Below are 7,928 nucleotides of genomic sequence, written 5' to 3'. Positions count from 1 at the left end.
CTCTGTGAATTATGTTGATTTAGATATTCTAGTTTTATTTCAATTATTATTATTGACCCTTAGTGAATGTCAAAGTCGGCCATCTCGTCTCTACCTCTTCGAGATTAGGCTTAATACTTACTGGGTACACGTTGTTTACGTACTCATGCTACACTTGCTGCACTTTTTGTGCAGGACTTGAGACAAGTGCTATTGTTGGACCTATCGGCGCGCACCCTCGATATCCAGAGGTTTAGTGGTGAGTTGCCCTTCTGAGTCATTGTGCAGCAACTAGTGCCTCTTCCTGAATTTTTATTCTGTCTATTTCATTCCAGACAGTATTTATAATTTTTGTATAATCTACTAGATGCTCATACACTTGTGACACCAGGTCTTGGCACACACACTAGTAGAATTTTTTGATTTGATTATTTTTTTATTTCCTAGAATATTTTCATATTGTTTTAAATTCCTGCAATTAAGAAGAGTTTAATTACTCGGTTAATTTTTAAAGAATTAAATATGGGTTTAAATTACTAGTTGGCTTGCCTAGCTGTAGTGTCGGGCGCCATCACGACCTATAGGTTAAATTTGGCCGTGACAACATGGTATCAGAGCACTAGGTTCACGTGGGTCTCACAAGTTATGAGCAGACCTAATAGGGTCTTGCGGATCGGTACGGAGACGTATGTACTTATCTTCGTGAGGCTATAGGGTGTTAGGAAACTACCTTTATTCATCTTCCATCGTGCAATTGATGTAGTACTAAATATCTTTCTCTTATTCTCTCACAGATTGTGAGAACGCGCTCTAATGAGGTTCCAGACCAGGGAAGAGCTACTCCCCCAGTTGCTAGAGGTTGAGGCTGAGGCCAAGGGAGGGATCCAGCTCATGGTAGGGGCAAGAATGTCCCGGGACTGTTCTAGTTATGCCGCCAGTGGGTCCAGCAGAGAATCTCATTATTGAGGAACAGGATGAGGTGCCTGTGGCAGAGCGAGCTCCGGTGGATTTCACATCTGCACCGGGATTTCAGAAAGTCATGGGTCGTATGTTGTGGTTCATGGACACTATGACTCAGGCCGGTTTATTTCTGGCAGACCTAGCCACATCTCAGGCGGGCAGGGTAGCACAGACCCCTACCACGCAGGCTCATGGGTAGGCATCTGCTGTATATCAGACCCAGGATGCACTACCCGTAGGTGGAGCCCAGCCAGTGGCAGCAGCTACACCTGAGCCCAGGCCAGCTGCAGCCATTGATCCGCAGAAACTATTGGACATATGCACTAGACTACATTCTCCTATCTTTGGGGGTGAGCAACATGAGGATCCCCAGGATTTCATTGATCGATGCAAGGATAGACTGTATAACATGAGGATATTGGAGTCTCATGGGGATGACTTTGCTACTTTTTAGCTAGAGGGCAGAGCCCGTAGATGGTGGGATTCTTATCTTCTTGGCATACCAGTATATTCTCCTCCCATGACTTGGGACAGGTTCACCCGTATCTTCCTGGACAGGTATATTCCACCCTTCCAGAGGGAGGAGTTGCGGTTTCAGTTTTAACAGCTCCAGCAGGGTCAGATGTCAGTGACCGATTATGAGGCGAGGTTCTCTGAGTTATCTAGACATGCACGTATGATACTCCACACTGAGGCGGAGAGAGTGCGGAGGTTTGTTACGGTTTTACATACTGGCATTCAGGCCACTATGGCTCGATAGGTTGAGATGGGTACTTCTTATGAGCTAGTCATGGAGATAGCCCGGAGGATTGAGGGTGTGCGTCAGTGGAGCCGAGAGCAGGTTATGAGAGATAAGCGGTTTAGATACTCTGGAGAGTTCAGAGGTGCTCCGCATGGGGGTAGAGGTCAGTTTGTGAGAGGGCAGTCCAGCAGGCCCCCATATCCAGCACCACCGCCTCCTCGGGGTGCTTTAGTGCGACCTTATTTCAGTGCCATACTAGAGAGTTCTTATCGCCCACCAGCTATTCAAGGTTCTTCCAGTGGGTATTCAGGTCACCAGGGCCAGATTCTTAGTCAGCAGCCCATTGCACCGAAGAGTTGTTACGAGTGCGGGGATCCCATTCACATGCGGAGATTTTGCCCCAGACTTCGGGGTAGACCAGTGCAGCAGGGTGAGCAGCCTATGATTACCGCGCTAGTTGCTCCACCAGTCATCTGACCACCAAGAGGTGGAGGACAGGTGGGTAGGGGCCGTCCTAGAGGTGGAGGTCAGCCAGGTGGAGGCCAACCAATTGGAGCTCCAGCTCGGTTCTATGCTTTTCCGGCCAGACCAGATGCAGAGGCCTCAGATGCCATGATTACAGGTATTATTTCTGTTTGCGGCAAAGATACCTCCGTATTATTTGATCTAGGATCTACATATTCATATGTGTCCTCTCTATTTGCTCAATTTCTGGGTGTTTCTCGTGAGTCCTTGAGTACTCCCATTTATGTATCCACTCCTGTGGGCAATTATGTTATTGTGAATCGGATCTACCAGTCCTGTATTATTACATTCTGTAGTTATGAAACTAGAGCAGATCTCCTATTGCTTGAGATGACCAATTTTGAAATTATCCTGGGCATGGACTGGTTATCTCTATATCATGCCATCCTAGATTGCCATGCCAAGACTGTTACCTTGGCTATTCCAGAATTTCCTAGGTAGGAGTGGAAGGGTTGGTCTGTTAGAGCACCTAATCGGATTATTTCTTTTATGAAGGCTTAACACATGGTTGAGAAGGGTTGTTTAGCTTATTTAGACTATGTTCGGGATATTACCGCAAAGACTCCGACTATTGATTCAGTGCTTGTAGTTCGGGAGTTCTCCGATGTATTTCCTTCAAATCTTCCAAGCATGCCACCTGATCGTGATATTGATTTCTGCATTGACTTGGCTCCAGATACCCAGCCTATATCTATCCCACCGTATCGCATGGCTCTGAAAGAATTGAAAAAATTGAAAGAATAGCTTGAGGAGTTACTAGCCAAAGGGCTTGTTAGACCGAGTGTATCGCCTTGGGGTGCACCGGTATTATTTGTAAAGAAGAAGGATGGTACTATGCAAATGTGTATCGATTATCGCCAATTGAATAAAGTCACTATTAAGAACAAATACCCGTTGACGTGTATTGATAATCTATTTGACCAGTTGTTGGGTGCTAGGGTGTTCTCTAAGATCGACTAGAGGTCGGGGTACCATCAGTTGAAGATTCGGGATTCGGATGCTCCAAAGACTGCTTTCCTGACTAGATATGGTCATTATGAGTTTCTAGTAATGTCCTTCGGTTTAACTAACGCCCCGACAACATTTATGGATTTGATGAACAGGGTATTCAGACCATATATTGATTCGTTTGTCATTGTCTTCATTGATGATATTTTGATTTACTCGCGCAACAAGGAAGAGCACGAGCAGCATATGAGAGTGGTGCTTCAGACGTTGCGGGAAAAAAAGCTATATGCTAAGTTCTCCAAATATGAGTTCTGGCTAGAGTCTGTAGCATTTTTGGGGCATATTATATCGGGCGAGGGCATTAAAGTTGATCCCAAAAAGATTGAGGCAGTTCAGAATTGGCATCGTCCCACTTCGGCGACTGAGATTAGGAGTTTTCTGGGTTTAGCAAGTTATTATCGTCGTCTCGTGGAAGGTTTTTCATCTATTGCAGCACCTTTGACCAAATTAACCCAGAAGGGTGCTCCATTCCGATGGTCCGATGATTGTGAGGTGAGCTTTCAGAAGCTCAAGATAGCATTGACTACAGCACCAGCGTTAGTGTTGCCTTCCGGTTCGGGGATATATACAGTGTATTGTGACGCTTCACGTGTTGGCTTGGGTTATGTATTAATGCAGGAAGGGCGAGTTATTGCATATGTTTCATGCCAGTTGAAGCCCCACAAGAAGAATTATCCGGTACATGATTTGGAGTTAGCTGCGATTGTTCACGCTCTTAAGATTTTGAGGCATTATCTTTATAGGGTGTCTTGTGAGGTTTACACTGACCATCGTAGTTTGCAGCATTTGTTCAAGCAGAGGGACCTAAATTTGAGGCAACGCAGATGGCTTGAGTTACTAAAAGATTATGATATTACTATCCTGTATCATCCGGGCAAAGCAAATTTAGTTGTAGACGCCTTGAGTAGGAAGGCGGAGAGTATGGGTAGTTTGGCTTTCATTTCAGCAGAGGAGAGGCTATTAGCTTTGGCTATTCAGTCCTTGGCCAACAGACTTGTGTGGCTGGATATTTCAGAGCCTACCCGAGTTCTTGCATGTATTGTAGCTCAGTCTTCACTATTTGAACAGATCAAGGCTCACCAGTACGATGATCCACACTTAATGGTTATTCGAGAAACGGTACTACGGGGTGGTGCCAAGGAAGCTACTATTGGCGTGGATGGTATTCTGTGACTCCAGGATCGTCTATGTGTTCCTAATGTGGATGAACTGAGAAAAAAGATCCTAGAGGAAGCACACAGTTCTCGGTATTTTATTCATCCAGGTACTACGAAGATGTATCGTGACTTGAGGCAGCATTATTGGTAGCGGCGAATAAAAAAGGACATAGTTGAGTATGTAGCTAGGTGTCTAAATTGCCAGCAAGTTAAATATGAGCACCATAGGCCAGGTGGCCTAGTTCAGCAAATGACTATACCGGAGTGGAAATGGGAACACATTACTATGGACTTTGTATTTGGGTTGCCACGGACCTTGCGGAAGTTTGATGCAGTTTGGGTCATTGTGGACAGGTTGACCAAGTCGGCACACTTCATTCCGGTTGTGACTACGTATACTTTAGAGAGGTTGGCCCAGATTTATATTCAAGAGATAGTTCGGTTGCACGGTGTGCCAATTTCCATCATATCAGATAGAGGCCCTCAGTTTACTTCACATTTCTGGAGAGCAGTACAGAGTGAATTGGTGACCCATGTAGAGCTCAGCATAGCCTTTCATCCGCAGACCAACGGGCAGTCAGAGCGGACAATTCAGACTTTGGAGGATATGCTCAGGGCATGTGTGATTGACTTTGGAGGTCAGTGGGATCATTTCTTGCCTTTGGCCGAGTTTGCTTATAATAACAGTTACCAATCCAGCATCGAGATGGCTCCATTTGAGGCTTTATATGGTCGGTGATGTCGTTCGCCCATCGGATAGTTTGAGCCCAGTAAGGCTAAGTTATATAGTACTGAATTGGTGAAGGATGCCTTGGAAAAGGTAAAGTTGATTTAGGAGCGACTTCGTACAGTGCAGTCCAGACAGAAGAGTTACGCAGATCAGAAAGCGCGTGATTTATCATTTATGATGGGTGAAAAAGTTCTCTTGAAGGTTTTGCCAATGAAGGGAATCATGAGATTCGGAAAGAAGGGCAAGTTGAGCTCAAGGTTTATAGGCCCATTTGAGGTATTGAGACGAGTTGGGGAGGTTGCTTATAAGCTTGCCTTGCCTCCCATTCTATCAGGAGTTCATCCGATTTTTCGTGTATCTATGTTTCGGAAGTATATGCCGACCTATCACATGTGTTAGACTTCAGCACGGTTTAACTAGATAATAGTTTAGGCTATGAAGAAGAACCAGTTGCCATTATTGATAAACAGGTTCGCCAGTTGAGGTCCAAGAGGATTTCTGCAGTAAAAGTCCAGTGGAGGGGCTAACCAGTCTAGGAAGCGACTTGGTGGGCCGAGGAAAACATGCAGAGCAGATATCCACACTTATTCAGCAATCTAGGTACAATTCTAAACTCGTTCGAGGACGAACGTTTGTTTAAGAAGTGGAGAATGTAATGACTCAACCGGTTATTTTGACTTTTAGAACCCCGTTTTCCTAAATAAAACTCCCTGTGTGTGCTTTTATTAATTTATGACTTATGGGGATGGTTGGTTCGGGATTTGGAAGTGTTCGGGTTGAAATCGGAACACTTGGTTTCTTAAGTTGGTCTTAAAATGCTAAGTTTAACTTCGGTCAATATCTTTAAAAAACGGCCCCGGAATCGGGATTTGATGGTTCCAATAGCTCGGTATGGTGATTTTTGACTTAGGAGCATGTTCGGAATTTTAATTGGAAGTCCGTAGTTAAATTTGGCTTGAAATGGCTAAAACAAGAATTTAAGATTGGAAGTTTGACCGGGGAGTTGACTTTTTGATATTGGGGTCAAAATCCAGTTTTGAATATTTTCATAGTTCTGTTATGTCATTTAAGACTTGCACGCAAAATTTGGTGTTATTCCGAGTAGTATAAATATGATTCGGCGCGTTCGGAGAAAGTTAGAAACTTGAAGTTCATATTTTGATCCAATTCGGTTTTGGGGTGCGATTCTTAGTTTTGTTGTTCAATTTTATGTTTTGAGAGTTCGAGCAAGTCTGTGTTATATTTTCGGACTTGTTAGTGCATTTGAACGGGGTCCCGGGGGGCTCGGGTGAGTTTTGGACCACCCGGAGCTAAGTTGGAAAAACCAGAAATTTCCAGTTCTGGTTTCCTTCTTTGCGAACGCGGAAGGACCCTCGCGTTCGCGAAGAAGGAAAATGGGAGCTGGGATTTTTCCCTTCGCATTCGCGTGGAGGGTGATGCGTTCGTGAAGCTCGGGAGTTTTGGCCTACGCGTTCGCGATGGTAGGCACGCGTTCGCGAAAGAGAAATGGGACTGGTGTGGATTTTTCCCTACGCGTTCGCGAGGGAGATCACGCGTTCATGAAGGGCAAGCCAGTAAGCCTTCGCGTTCGCGAGACCCCTATCGCGTTCGTGAAGAAGTAGTCATCAGTGCCAGGCAGAATGTCTTAAAAATGGAGTTTTAGCATTTTTAACCCCATTTCTTCCATTCTTGGGCGATTTTGGAGCTTTTTGTGAGGGGATTTCAACTAGCAACTTGGAGGTAAGTTAATTTTACACACCTTGAGTTAAATACATAGATTATGGGTATATTATAACCGGTAAATCTTAGAAATCAAAGGTTAGAAGAAAAATCTAAAATTTTATAAAAATGAGTTTTTAACCACGAAAATGGTTATGGAATTGGATAGAAATTATATATTTGAGTTCTTGAGATTATGGGTAACGTTTTCATCCGAAAATTTCCGAAATCCGGGCACGTGGTCCCGGGGTGAATTTTAGAAATTTTACCATTTTAGGTAGGGTAATTTATTTAATAGATGAATTTCGAATTAATGAACATGTATTAATTATTTTATATAACTTTTGGATAGTTTCGGATTTTTCGGCATCGAATTGAGGTTTTTACGCAACATTTTGATCGGAAAGTTGACTTCGAGACAAGGTAAGTCTCTTGTCTAATCTTGTGAGGGAGAAATTACCCCATAGGTGATTAAATTAATAATTATTGCTAATTATGGGGGCTACGTACGCACGAGATGACGAGAGTCCGTACGTAGCTACTATCTATGCTAAAAGTCCGGGTAGTTTAGGACCCAAAGCATGAATTATGTATGTAAATTGTATCCTTTATTTAATTAAATTAATTGAAATATATTATGAATTGTTAGGGATAGATAGTAAAAGATGGAAATCTTATATGCTTAATTTCCTACTTAAATTAATTAATTGTTAAAAGAATTGTTCATCCTCTCGAATTTACCTATAATAACTATACTCTCCTTCCGGAGGTACATAAGAAAATGTCCTCCTTTATTATGGAGCGGGCCGAATGCCTCGGCAGTATAGATGCATCTATGGATCGCGCTTCACGTCCCTAGGCAGTGTACATGACACTCTGGATCGGGCCGTACGACCTCGGCAGAAATCGTGCCTAATAATAATAATAATTACAGGATGCCTTGATATTTTAATTGCAGTTTGTGAATTTAATTAATAGATTGGAAATTATTGCATTTGAAGGAATTTAATTATTTATGCTGGTTAAATAAAATTATTGTTAACTCTATGAATCATGTTGATTTAGATATTCTAGTTTTATTTCAATTATTATTATTGACCCTTAGTGA

This window comes from Nicotiana tomentosiformis, chromosome 5 (genome assembly GCF_000390325.3).
Source record: "Nicotiana tomentosiformis chromosome 5, ASM39032v3, whole genome shotgun sequence".
Taxonomy (NCBI): domain Eukaryota; kingdom Viridiplantae; phylum Streptophyta; class Magnoliopsida; order Solanales; family Solanaceae; genus Nicotiana; species Nicotiana tomentosiformis.
The sequence above is the reverse complement of the archived record's forward strand: the minus strand, read 5'-3'. Positions refer to the sequence as shown.